Source organism: Dipodomys ordii, unplaced genomic scaffold, assembly GCF_000151885.1.
Source record: "Dipodomys ordii isolate 6190 unplaced genomic scaffold, Dord_2.0 Scaffold70, whole genome shotgun sequence".
NCBI lineage: Eukaryota > Metazoa > Chordata > Mammalia > Rodentia > Heteromyidae > Dipodomys > Dipodomys ordii.
Genome location: NW_012267286.1, coordinates 6,226,371 through 6,240,985, shown reverse-complemented (window position 1 = coordinate 6,240,985; position 14,615 = coordinate 6,226,371). Strand labels below are relative to the sequence as shown.

The 14,615-nt window shown below is 42.0% G+C and overlaps 1 pseudogene; it reads left to right on the top strand.

The window, feature by feature from the left end:
• The first annotated feature begins 11,077 nt into the window (after nt 1–11,077).
• On the top strand, nt 11,078–12,021 carry LOC105991152 (annotated as a pseudogene).
• The last annotated feature ends 2,594 nt before the right edge of the window (nt 12,022–14,615 follow it).

The window sequence follows — 14,615 nt, the reverse complement described above, 5'->3', positions numbered from 1 at the left end:
TCAGAAAGAATGACATTGCCCCATTTGTTAGGAAATGGAAAGGCTTGGAAAAAATTATATTAAGTGAAGTAAGCCAGGCCCAAAGAAACTTAGGTCCCATGGTTTCCCTTATTTGCAATATCTAGTATATATCTGAGTCAGATAAGTTGATGTTAGGGAAATGAACCCTAAGATATGTATTCAAATGTTTTTTTCTTTCATGCAATTGTTTCTAACACATTTATAAGATTATTTCTTTGTTGCTTTGTATGTCCCTCCCCCACAGCATAACCTCTGCTTTCACTGTATTTGATGTCGGTATAATTTGTGGAGGGGAAGGGGAAAAACAAATCGTTTAAATAGGGATACAGGTGGACCCATTACAACAATGAGATGAACAAGTCGTTATGTCAAAAACAACTTTACAACTTTGGTGGGGGGGAGGGAGAGCAGGGAGGATTGGGGGGGAAGGGGAAGGATGGGAAGGGATGAGAAGGGGAAATAAAGGAGGAGAGGAGCTACAATGCTTGATAAGAAATGTACTCATTATCTTGCCCATGTAATTGTAACCCCTCTGTACATTATTTTCACAATAAAAAAATAATGTAGCTCTCTTTGATTATATTGTGAAATCCAAAATGGACTTGTGGCACAGGTTAGGTGGGGGTTTTATTGTTGTTGTTGTTGTTTGGGTTTTTTGTCGGTTGTGGGGCTTGAACTCTGGGCCTGGGTTAGTTTTAAAACATTCAAATACACATGTTTGGCCAGGCACTAATAACTCATGCCTATAGTCCTAGCTACTCAGAAAGCTGAAATCTGAGGATTGTGTTTCCTGCCCAGGCAGGAAAGTCTATATGATTCTTATCTCCAGTGAACCACCAAAAAGCCAGCAGTGAAGCTGTGACTCAAGTGGTAAAGTGCTACCTTGTGCACTAAAGCTAAGGGACATCTCCCAGGCCCAGCGTTCAAGCCCTGTACCTGATCAAAATAAAAAAACAAAAATGCAAAACATGTGTTTTCATCTTCCTCTAGGTCTCTAACAAGGATCCCCTTTCTCTGTACTCACAGTGAAATGATTGTTCAGCAGGAAAAAAAAAAATCCAGGCTCTCATACCATTCTTTTCCTACGTGCCGGGTTCTTCCGTTTTTAACAAGGTGCTGATTTCCACCGTAACTCAGCTATGTCTCCACTTGACTGGGTCCCCTTAGACCTTAAAATAAAAATCTTGGTAATGCTAGCATTCCTCCTAGCATTCAGTGAGTCCCGCCTACACTATGCCAATCATTTATGGGTGACCCCCATGAATAATGGAAAGAGATTCGGTTCAATATGCCAAGAGGCAAGCTAATTCCAATCCTTTTGCTTCCTTGCTCTACCTCAACCCATAGTTCACAGATTTATAAGCACAAGCAGATCTTACATCTGCTACTGGCTCCAGTCCTAGATGATTGTGTATTTGAGGTAGCCATGAAGGGAAAGCTTTTCCAAGTTCTTTTATTTATAGGGTTAGTCTAATGGCTGCATGTACCTTTCCAACCCACGTTCTGTGAAATATAACCAGTGAGAAGGAGATCCTTGCGTGGTGGCTGTCACCCTTCCAAATGCTGTAGAAATGCAAAAAAGAAAAAAGAGAATTCCTTCCACACGGAACCACCGGAGTTTATGTTCTCTACGCTGCAATAGAACTTTGATCTGCTCCTTACTCAAGCATTCTTACAGGAGAGCAGATGAGCCACAAATACCAACGACAGAGTTATGAGCTTTAACCATTCTCCATTAAGTGGAGAACTTAGAAGCTGACCATAAAAATACAATATTCTTTGTGGGCTAAAAATCTTGTTCTGTGTCCCTGATAAATAATTGGACCTTACTATAAGCCTTGAGCTATAGAAGGCCTTGCTTGACCCCCTCCAGCCCAACTTTCCTCATGTTGTGAGTTGTGCGTTATGCAAAGGGAATATACACATTCAGAGCTGCACCTGTCCTCAGGACCTCTTTCTTCATTCCCAGAGCACAGAATTCCTATGCCAAATAGTCAGCCGTCGGCCACCAGATTTTCTATGCCTATAGCTCACTATAGGGTAGCTCTTAGCAAGAGAGTATGAATGGAGACTGGACACATGAGTTAAAGTGTCTGTATACAAATGTGCCCGCATAAAGGCCTTTAGTATGAGCAGGAGCCAGCTGTGGAAGAAGAGGACCGACACAGCCATGCTTCCATGCTCTGCTGGAAAACTCCAGGTTAGGAGAAATAACACCTTCTGGTTTTGTTTGGTACAGCCCTGGGGCTTGAAATCAAGGCCTTGAGTAATCGCTTAGCTTTTTCACTCAAGACTTGTTACACTCCCACTTGAGCCACAGCTCCACTTCTGGCTTTTTAGTGGTTATTTAGAGATAAGAGTCTCATGATTTTTTTTTCCTCTATCCAGGCGGGCTTTAAACCACCATCCTCAGATCTCAGCTTCCTGAGTAGTTAGGATTACAGGCATGAGACACTGGAACCTTAACATCTTATAATTAACAGGGTTTCCCACACACACACACTTGATTTATTACTGGTAAATATTGAGATTCAGGATGTGTGAGTCAGCCTCTGTTTGTATTTTTTTTATTTGTGTTTTTAGTGGTGCCAGTCTGGGGGCTTGAACTCAGAACCCCGGCACTCTTGCTCAACTATTTTTGCTCATCACAGGCTCTCTACTATTTGAGCCATACCTTCAATTTCTTTGTTTATGTTTTTGCTCCAGTCTTCCCACTTGTGAGGAGTGTGCCACTAGAAGAAGCTATGACATTCAGAGACACCAAAAACCAACACTAACCTGGGAAGTCATCTATTCCCTTCTACACATAAATCTTAGAAGTATAAAACAAAATCTTCAGCAGGGCTAGGGAAGCAGAGCTCTAGCATTTAGATCAAACAGTAGCTTCAGTCTCTGGAGTTCTTTGTTCATGAAGCATGAGGCTGGACAGAACATTCTTCTCTCTGCCACAAGAATTCCATCCGTAGGACAGGCTCCCGAGCTGCCAGCTGCTCCACACTCCCCTGCTATAAGAATGCGACTGAGGTTGAAAACTTGTCACAAACTTGGAGCCAATATCCACCTGTCCCTCTTGTCAGTCTCCTTCTGCAAAGTCTTCCTGGGCCTTAAAAACTAAAACCATAAAAAAGGGATTTGCCTTTCCTCTCCCCAGACCAGTGATAGACCACGCGTGCATCATATGTCTCAGGATAGCGGGGTCTCTAAAATGGTGATATTTAAATCAAATAACAGCTGTGCAGCACTATGGATGGCCACCACTCATGTTCTCAGGTATCATTTGCTTATTTAAGTCTTTGAGCATGGATTTTATTTTCCAGTTGGGGGTGGGGGCAGGTACCCATGGCTCATGCCTATAATCCTGGCTATTCATGAAGCTGAGATCTGAGGATTGTGGTTGGAAGCCTACCCCCAGGCAGTAAAGTCCATGAAAGTCTGATCATTGATTAACCACCAAAAAGCCAGAAGTATTAGTATGGCTTGAGTAGAGTGCTAGCTTTCAATGAAAAGGCTAAGGGACAGCACCCAGGCCCTGAGTTTAAGCCCCACAAAATAGTAATAGTAGTAGTAGTAGCAGCAGCAGCAGCAGCAGTAGTAGTGGAGAAATGTTCATAATTAAAATTTATTCAAAACCATGTCAATAAGTTAAGTCTACTTTTCAGAAGTATGAAGTTAACATATATAATCATATATATGGCACTGTATCCCCCTGTAATAGAAAAGAGTACATTGCTATAAAAATGCATATTAAAGCCGGGCGCTGGTGGCTCACGCCTGTAATCCTAGTTACTCAGGAGGCTGAGATCTGAGGATCGAGGTTCAAAGCCAGCCCGGGCAGGAGAGACCGTGAGACTCCTATCTCCAATAAACCACCAGAAAACCGGAAGTGGCGCTGTAGCTCAAGTGGTAGAGCGCTCGCCTTGAGCTGAAGAGCTGAGGGACAGCGCCCAGGCCCAGAGTTCAAGCCCCACGACTGACAAAAAAAGAAAAAGAAAAAAATGCATATTAATATGCTGTTGTTTTGATACCTAATAATTTTGAAAACCTATAAATACACTGACGGATTTTAATTCAATTTTTAAATTATTTCTACAAGATGTCTATCTTTTTATCAGATCCTTGGAAGAAAGACATGATTATGACTATGTAAAAGCAAAATCTTTAGGCTGGGCCAAGTGGGTCATGTCTATAATCTCAGCTACTTGGGGGGAGGTAAAGATCAAGAAGATCATGGTTTGAGACTAGCCTGTGTAAAAACTAAAAGAAACCAGGCTAGGAAGGTGGCTCAGTGGTAGAGCGCTTGCCTTGCATGCCTGAGGCCCTGGGTTCGATTCCTCAGCACCACATAAGCAGAAAAAGCCAGAAGTGATGCTATGACTCAAGTGGTAGAGCACTAGCCTTGAGCTGAAGAGTTGAGGGACAGCGCCCAGGCCTAGAGTTCAGGCCCTACAACCAAAAGAAGAAAGAAAGAAAGAAACTCCACTTCAACATCTGAACATAGTGACTCACTTCTATAATCCAAGCTATATGACAAATATAGGTGGGAAGATCACAGCCCAAGTCCTGTCCAGGGCAAAAAGGCAAGCAAGAAAGCAAACAAAACTAAAGTTAAAAAAAAATGGTGAATGGGAGAGAGCGAGAGAAGAGGTGGCATTGTCCAAAAAGAAATATATTCATGACCTGACTTGTGTCACTGTAATTGCTCTGTCTTCTGTAGATCACTTTGATAATAACAACTTAAAAAAAAAAGAATTACCAATTATCTAAAAAATAAAAGAGGTGAGAGTCTGGCTCAAGTGGAACCTAAGATAAGTAAGCTCAGGGCCTGCCTAGCAAGTGTGAGGCCCTGAGTTCAAACTCTAGTCCTATGAAAAATAACCAAGACACAAACACAAAAACATTGAACTCTTTGGATGAAAAGTATTACAACCAGGCATGGTGGTACATACCTGCAACCTAGGAAGCTGAGGCAGTAAGATCATAGGCTCAAAGCTTGGGCTACATAGCAAGACCTTCTATTCTATATCTATATTCCATAATCTAACTAAACAGCAAAAATAGAATATGTCATAAAAGTTCTAAAAAGAGTTCCTGGTAAGTGGAGAATCACCCAGATCAGCCCGAAACAACATGCAGTACCACCACCCCATGCAGTAGATCCCATAGTCCATTCCATTTCTGGGTCCAATGTGAGGTACTGCAAGCAAGACTTCTCACACAATCTCCCTGTTCCTCCTGCTGCTTCTGTTGTGAACAAAGGCTGATGGCTTGTTTTCCTGGCTTTCAATAGCTTGGCCAACCAGGTACCTGTTTCAAATCCTTTTCGGCAAAGGCAAGAAGTGCTAGGACCATAGGTCAGTGGTAGAGCACTTGCCTAGCTTTGGAGACATGAGTTCAATCCCCACACTCAAGTGGAGGGACTGGTCAGAAAGACTTTGTTTACATTTTAATGGACTTGTTAAAATAAAACCTCCTGGTGCTATGAATGGATGTCCATTTAAAAAAAAAAGGAGGAGGAGGAAGAAGAAGAAAAGGAGAAAAAGAAGGAGGAGGAAGACTGGGAGAAGGAAAAGAAAAGGGAAAAACTCTTATACTCCTCGATATTACATAACTCTTATTTAGGAAGGGGAACATCACATTAGATATTATGAACACTGAGTTTATACATTATCATCATATAAAAACAGGTTTCCCCCAAAATATCACATTCACATCTACTAAGAACATCCAGTGTACATTTAATAAGGATCCTGTGTCACGCCACCGGAATTATTTAAATATAAGAGGACAATAAGAACTAACAGCTAGGCTGAAAGAAGATAAATCACACAACTAGCATAAAATCATCCGTGTTTCCCCCACCCCCAGCCCCCAGAGCCCAGTGAGCTTGCTTCCTTTAGAGTGAAATCTTTAATGCTGGTGTCCAATTGGCACACTCTGATTGAACTAAAGAGGATGACTGAATAATGATATTTATCCAATCTGTGTCTGTATTCATGTTGGGAGATCTAAGTTTAACTTTGCATTAGGAAAGCAAGCCCAATTTTCTCTGTGTGAGCCGCCATGCCTCAGGGAAATCATATTCACCTCCAGCCTCTGAGCATCTCTCTTTAGTTCTGCCCAGCTTAAGATCAGAAAGGGAGACACCAGGGGAAGGAAATGACCTTCCTTAACTCAATGTATCATCGTTATTGCTGAAGACAGCTTATCAGTGAGAAATTGGCTGGAGAAGCCACATCTCAGTTCCCAACATTTCAATCATGGAACGTGACGCAAATGTCACAGGCTGTGATTCTGCAACTCCCTAATTTGTTTTCCTTCAGGCATCCCACTATTTCCTTTGGAAAGGAAGTAGCAACTGGAAGGCAGCAGCTGAAAGCTACAGCCCCTCTGAGTGACTCCCCTTCCTCCCTCCGCCCTCTTCAGGGTCTGCGCCTTGGTCATTTCCTTCACCTTTAATTACTAGAGTTCCAACTAGGAAGGGCTAGGAAGCAAAGCCCGGGTTTAACACAATGTAAGCTACCCATAACCCTTCCCAAAGCAGAACTTGTAGCTCCACCTGGCATAGAACCACATCTACATTATATATATATATGGATGGATGGATATACATATATATATATAGCTGTTCCCAGGCACAATGTAGGCACTCAGCACCACACGTGGGTGTTAAATAGGAATAACTTAAACATAACCTCTGTGCATGTTCAAATAATACGGGCGACTAACATTTCCCAACACGTGGACTTCTCTGTTCCTTCTCCTGCACAGAAAGTTCATTCAGATCGGAGTCTCCAAAGCATTGGGACCTGTTTATTTTTAAGATTATTTTCCAGTTTGGGTAGCAAGCCAATTTACACAGTTGGAATAATTTTAATAAATGAGAGGACTGTGTCCTCCCTTCCTAGTCTTTATTGTGTTATACACACAGCCGGATTGCTTTACTACTGTTGCCTGGGCCACATGTGTGAACCGATGCAGGACCCGTGTCACTCATGCATTTAACAAATATTTGTTGGATACTTCAGACATGTTTATTTCCTATTCATTTTATAGGAAATCTTTAAAAAAAAAAGACAGCCATCACCTTGGTCTTTATAAAGCTTAGAATCTAGTAGAAAAGATCAACATTCTCTTCATGCATATCATAAGATCTCCCCCTTACTTCTGTGTGGAGCCAGAAGCAGAGTAGAAGTCATTGCAGGCTGGCCCCAGGGATAATCCAGACTGGGCTATAGATTGGGGAGGAACAAAAGAAATGGCTTTGTTATGGTTTCTGTCTGGTATATCATCAAGAGACTCATGTTTTGGAGGCTTGGTGCCCAGTCGATGGTGCTACATAGTAGCGACTGGATTCCAAGGACACTAACCTGATCAAGGCGCCAAATCCATGGATGAGGTCATAGCCTAGTGGGCTCTTAAGAGGCAGGACCTTGGTGGAGGAAATGTGTCACTGGGAGAGTGACTTTGTAGGGCATATCTGTCTCAGCCCCCTTATGTGTCTCTGTCTGCCTCTCCCCCTCTCTCTTTCCCTCCTCCCCTCCCCCCTCTCACCTTCTCTTGCCTTCCCTCCTCTCCTTCCTGGCTGTTGAGACATGAGCAGTTCTGCTCCACCAAGCCATGATGCTCTGTCTTGCCACACTCAATCCCAAAATAACAGAGCCAATGGACCTTAGATCAAAATTTCTGAAACCATGAACTTTATGAAGTTCCCTCCTTTAAGTGTTTTTCTTAGGTGTTTTGTCACCATGATGATGAGCTAAGTAAGACAGTCCTCAGGAAACCTATAGGGTGCTGTCATCAGGACTTGACAACCAATAAACTGTGGAGAAGACATGGAGGAGAAAAGGCAAACCAGGCCTCAACAACTGTGTGAAGGAGATTCCAGCCAGGTTCTTCCTCTCAGAACATAGCCAAGCTGGGCATTGGTGGCTAACCTTGTAATCCTAGTTACTCAGGACCGGGTTGAAATACAAAGCCTAGTAGGCAGAAAAATCCATGAGACTCTTATCTCCAATTAACCAGCAAGAAGTCAGAAGTAGAACTGTAGTTCAGGTGATAGAGAGCATTAGCCTTGAGCAAAAAGGCCAAGGGAGAATATGAGGCCCTGAGTTCAAGCCCCAGTGTCAACACACACACACACACACACACACACACACACACACACACACACACAACTCATTCTAAAAATTAAACCTTTTAATTGTATTGTTTTGCTTCAGAGATAACTATGGATCCTGTGAATTTGCGATTACTGCCTAGAATCTAAGTAACAAGTGATTTTAGGGTCCAATCGGTAGACTCCCAATGTTGATTTAGTTCTTAGGGGGCACACTCAGAGCTAGACTTGAAGAGAAGGCAACAGAGTCTTCTTCAAAACCCAGCATAATCTGTTCCACTGGTATGTGTCAATGTTTGTGTGTGTGTGTGTGTGTGTGTGTGTGCACGCGCACGTGCACATGTGATACTGGGGCTTGAACTCAGGGCCTGGGTGCTTTTTTGTTCAAGGCTAGCACTCTATCACTTGAGCAACAACTTCACTTCTGACATTTTGTTGGTTAATTTAAGGTAAATTAAACTTTCCATTTCCTAACAAATGGGGCAATGTTATTTTTTCTGATGGAGGCATAGAATTCCATTATATATATATATATATATATATATATATATATATACATATATATATATATAATATTTTCTTGATCCATTCATCTACTGAGGGGCGTTGGGGGTTGGTTCCATATCTTAGCTGTGGTGAATAATGCTGCAATAAACATTGTTGTGCTGGTAGCTTTGGTATGACCTTGTTTGTGATCATTTGGAAAAAATTATATTAAGTGAAGTAAGCCAGGCCCAAAGAAACATAGGTCCCATGGTTTCCCTTGTTTGCAATGTCTAGTACATGTCTATGACAAACAGAGAAGGTCAAAGGCTATGTACATATGACCATATGAGATGATGTTGAGCGAAATGTACCCTAAGACAGGGACACAAGGCATTTTTTCTTTTTTGCTATTGTTTTTAATGTACTTATAATGCACTATGTGATTCTTTTGTTTCTGTAAGTTCTTCCCCCATGGTATAACCCCTGTTTTCACTGTATTTGATTCCAGTGTTCTGCATCTTGTATATACATTTTTGTAATTTGGGGAGGGGAAGAGGTAGAGTGGAATGCTTAAATGGGGATGCAGGTTGACCTATTGTGACAATGAGATATACAGGACACTATGCTGAAAATGAACTTTACAATGTCAGGGCAGGGTGGGGGGAGAAGTTGGAGAGGTGGGAAGGGAAGTGATGGTGGGGGGAAAATCAAAGGAGGAGGTAACAATGCTCAATAGGAAATATACTCATTACCCTACTCATGTAACTGTAACCCCTCTATTCACTATCTTTACAATTAAAAAAAAAACATTAAAAAAATCTCATAGACTTTCTTGCCCAGGCTGTCTTTGAACTACAACCCTCAGATTTCAGCCTCCTGAATAGCTAGGATTACAAGTATGAGCCACTGGCACCAGGCTTTCTGTTAACTCGTGTGTGTGTGTGTGTGTGTGTGTGTGTGTGTGTGTGTGTGTGACAGTGTGGGACTTAGGGACTGGGTGCTGTCCCTGAGCTTTTTTGCTCAAGGCTATAGTTGGCTCTACCACTTGAGCCACAGCTACACTTCTGTCTTTTTGGTAATTAATTGGAAATAACAGTTTCATGAACTTTGCTGCCTGGGCTGGTGCCTGGCTTTCTGTCAACTTTTAAAACCTGGAAATTATCCTTAAAACTAGAAAGGATTGGTGTGAAGGGACAGCAGATGTAGCCCCACAATGCTTGCTTGTTAGTGTGATAAAGGACTACTTCAGCTGAGCCTGAGGACAGGTGTCTATAGGCCTAGTTTTCCTGAAGATCAGAGACAAAATCAAATGAAAGAGAAATATTTGCAGAATGACATTTTCTCAAAAAAAAACAAAAAACTAGAAGTGTATTGTTATTTTACTGTTAAGATGGCTTGGGAAAAAGGCTCAGGTATGGCTCAAGTGGTAGAGTGCTTGCCTACTTAGCAAACAAGAAGACTTGAGATCAAACCCCATTACTTAAATATATACATACATACATTTATACGTATATGCATGGTTTTGCAATTGATAATTTTCACAATTCTGATGGCTGATGATAGGAATCTGCTTAGTTATGGGGAACCCCTGGAATGAAGTCCCTTCCAGAAAGGGTAATCTGGTGAGTGCTTTCTCCTATTCTACAAATAATTCTCCCAAACAGCAATGCTAAGTTCTCAATGATTTAACCAGTAAAAGCCAGAAAGGATTAAAGTTAATACAATGCCTTCTGAATGGCACACTCACAGAAAAGAAATAAAAACCAAGGAGTGAAAGGGAGAAGGTTGTTCCAAGAGAATAATACATAAAACCAGATCATCTAAGAAATGGACTGGATGGGCAAAGATGGATTTATTCAAAGCTAACTCGGAATGTAGAATACAGAATTAGCAAGTTAAAATATCTAGCAGATATAGACACACACATAAAAGGCTATGTGTTCTGCCGGAGGCGAAATACTAAAGTATTGAACTGGTTCTTGTATTACCTATATTTTCTTTTTCCAGAGCTTGGGACCAAACTCAGAGCCTTGCACTTTCCAAGTGCTCTTTCAACTGGTAGAACACTAGCCTTGAGTGAAAAAGCTAAGGGGCACTGCCCAGGCCCTGAGTTTAAGCCCCAAGACTGGCACACACATACTACATACACACACACACACACACACACACACACACACACACACACATATATACACACACATATATACATATATAGTAGAATAATAGAACATCTATAGAATATCAACTATCTCAATAATTTTTTCGGTGAAACATGTTAAAATGATACCTGTCAGATTTCTACTCTTTATGAACTAAGGTTTGTCATATACTACTTCATATTTTAGTTTTAAAAAAGACTCTCCCTGTGATGATCCTGTATATTGTCTAAAGAGGGTTTCCAGATATCACTCAGAGAGAGAGAGAGAGAGAGTTGAGAAATCAGGGTGAGGGGCCATGGCAGAGTAATAAGCCACAGGGCAGAAGAGAAAGAGCTGCCCAGGGAAGGAGATTAATCCAGAGAGAAAGCCAGCCTGCCGCCTGCCGGCTCAGTGGGTAACCCAGTATTACTCCTGTTTGAAGTTTAGCTTATAGCCGTGGAGCATCTACCAATTGTTGAAACCGATCTGGAGACACCGGACAGCAGAGAGGAGCTTGCCAGTTGTTGATTCTTTCTGTGAGCTCTTGCTCAGGATGGCTTTAGATCCTCAGAAACGCCTCTCAGTATAAACCATCTCGGAATGATCTTGCATCAGAAAAATCTAGAGTTTAAACAAAACCTTGCACCTGTTGTCCTGAAGAGAGAGGAGAGCTCTGAGTTTGCTTGCAGTCAGCTCAACTCATTTCAACCCAGGAACTGCAAACACTCCATGGGACAATTTTTCCTGCATAGTCACAAGCCAGAAAAAAAATAGAGCAAAGGTGGGATTGTGTCTCCATGGGCCCTGAAGGAGTTGGTTTTTAGTGAATTCTGCAGGGACAGGTCTACTTCAAAAGAGAACTGGGAATCAATTGGCAGAAACCTGAAGAAAATAATGGAAGGCCAGACCAGCATTTCACTGAAGCCTTAATCCAAGTCTACATGCAAGGACAGAAATGCCACTTTCCTGGGAATATGCCCTTTGAAGAAGTCATTACTCATTCCTCCACCCAAAGCAGCAGTTGTCAGTAGAAACTCCAATGAGCAAGAATGTAGGGCTAGCCTTCCAGACTCCTCAAGATAACTCCTTGGAGACAAATACACGGGTGAAACAGAGGACTGCAGCAACTACTGGACAACTACACAAGGAGGAGAAAGTGCTGCTAGTCAAGGAAATCAATTATCATCTCTCTTTATTCTCCACAGAGAGCTGTCCTGGCTGGGCCAGAGGAGGGAGGGTTTCTTGCAAGGATCCACATAACTCTAGAAGTAAAAGGCCAGGAACCACCAGGTTCCAGAAAGGGTTCCCAAAGGGAACTTCTTATCAATATGGCCCTAGAGATATGCAACCAGGGTTTCTCTCCAAACCAACCCAGTCCTCCACTGAGCCTGACCCTATTCACCACAGCAATGAAGGCAATTCCTCATGAGAGCGAGATCAAGGGGTTGGAGGTGTGGCTCAGCTCAAGCACTAGCCAATGAGTAAAAGCAACAAGTATGAAGTTTGAGTCCTGATCTTAAATCTAAAAAAAAAGAAAAGAAAGAATTCTTTAAAAAAAAAAAAAAAGAACACCAAGGAAGATTCCACAGAGCCCTTAAATCAGACATAGGTGAGTTTCAAGACCTTTGGGAGGTTCTGTGAATTTGTAGCTCACCAGAGAAGACACAGGAATGAGTGAGGCGATTTGCTTGTATCACAAAGGATTCCATTAGGCCTCAGATCTATGAGTCATCCAACAGCTCACACAGAGAGAAGCATGTCATATGCAGCCTCTGTGACAAGTCCTTCTGTCACAAAACCAACCTGTGGCTCAGGAGAGGATGACAGAGGATAGAATCCCCATACACAACCTCACACCTAAAGCTCCCCCAGCTACTGTCCTAATGGATGCAAGTATGCATGTATGCACATTCCTAGAACAGTTATCCATTGAGAATATGCTGGGTGGTTTCCTGATTTTTATCCACTTATTGTCCCATTCCACTAAAATATAAGGCAAAAAGAGAGCAGGGAGTGTGTCGACTTTGTGAAATTATTCTCACTGCCTTAGAAAGTATTAATATTTCATGTCCAGTAAGCATCTGTGGAATAAGTAAATGAAGAAGAAAAGACGTCCCCCCGGGAGCTTCCAGGACTCCCAGATAGAAGCACCTCAGATGAGGACTGACAAGCACACACTTGTAGCAAGGAAAGTCACACCAAAGAGTTGTGAAGGAATCCACAATATGGTAATTCCAGGTCTCCATGCTGGTGGGACATAGTACAGAGAGAGCAACTGATCATGGAAGGGAGGAAGTGGAGAATTGTTCCTGCACTGTCTGAGAGGCAAGAAGGATCTAAGGGCCCAAATGAGGAACAGGTCTGAGCCAACTCTGTGGCAGGCAAGATGCTGAGAAGTGGGGAGATCTACTCGGGAGTTCTGAGCAAGGTTTCTCCAGACCTTATGAGTTGACTTCTACACCTGGCCTGAGCTGATATCTTCAGGTTCTTGTTGTGCAAGAATCGCCTCTTTTATACAGCAGAACTTGTACATATACACACAAGAAGAAGCTTAGAAACTGCCAGTAACTAGAGCAGCTCAAGGAACTGGCTCTTTTTATAGTGTGTGTGTGTGTGTGTGTGTGTGTGTGTGTGTGTGTGTGTGTGTGTGTGTGTGTGGTTGACTCTTTTTCCTCCTTTGTTGATTCTTTATCCCACTGCTTGCTACCCAAGAAGTCAAGCCTTCTACTGACTAGTAATTTCATCTGTCTTACAACTGTACCTACCGTCAACCATGCCTTTCTAGTGTATTAGTTACTATGGCTTTTATGTCTTGGCTCCCCTTCTAGTTGTCTAATCCTTTCTCATTCTGAACTCTGGAGAGGCATGTGATTTCACTGCTATGTTTAGGCTACATGACAATCTATTGACCGACTAACCACCATGGCTCTGGCATTCACCTCCCAGTGGAGCAGCTGTGGTTTGAGGGATGGGTGGATATAGGGGTAAGGAAGCAGGGACCGTGGGCATTTCAGAGGTGGCCAGAAGGAACACGGCAAGCATCACAAGGAACCTCAGGCCTAGTACAGCATGCCAGTAGAAAGCAGAACATTCCTGTAGACTGAAGCCAAGGAAAGCCCCATTTTTAAATTAGCCACATTTCAGAAAACATAACCTAATCAACTATGGCTGGGAAATTCCAGGTCTTAAGTCCTAATCCCACTTTTTCTATTAACACACTACGTGAAAGTTTGAAGATCTCCTTGTGCCTAACTTTCTTCATCTGTAAAAATAAGGAACTGATATCTATTACCTCTTGAAGCTGCAGAGAGGAGCAATAAAATTGATTTGCAAGGTGTTTTATTGCCATAAAGTGCTATGTCAAAAATGGTCTGTTTTTAAGATAGTCTGATCTGTTGCAGTATGTACTGAAGCATGCTACTTAATAGATTCTAAGTCGGTGTATCTTTAAGTCTGCTGTCTTTTTGGTTGTTACTTTTGTGATACCACTAAAATTTAGTAAGAGATATTAAAGGCTTAATTCCCATTAAATTTTCACACACAAAAAAGAAAAGAATTCTAGTGTCATATCTTGAGTGCACTCTTTCACAATTCCTTCAGCTAGACTTTATGCTTAAATGTATAGAATCAAAATTCCTGGGATGAGACCCAATGCAGATTTTGAGGGTCACATGCTCATCTCTTCCCTAGTCCAGATCTCTTCCAAGATCCTTTTTTTTTATTCTTCTGCTTTTGGATTTTTTCATTATTCATTTAAGTTTTTAATTTTAGATTTGTATTGGTGTATATTAATGGTATATAGAAGGGAATTAATTATGGTATTTGGTGATATTTACCCTCCCATTACTCTGTCA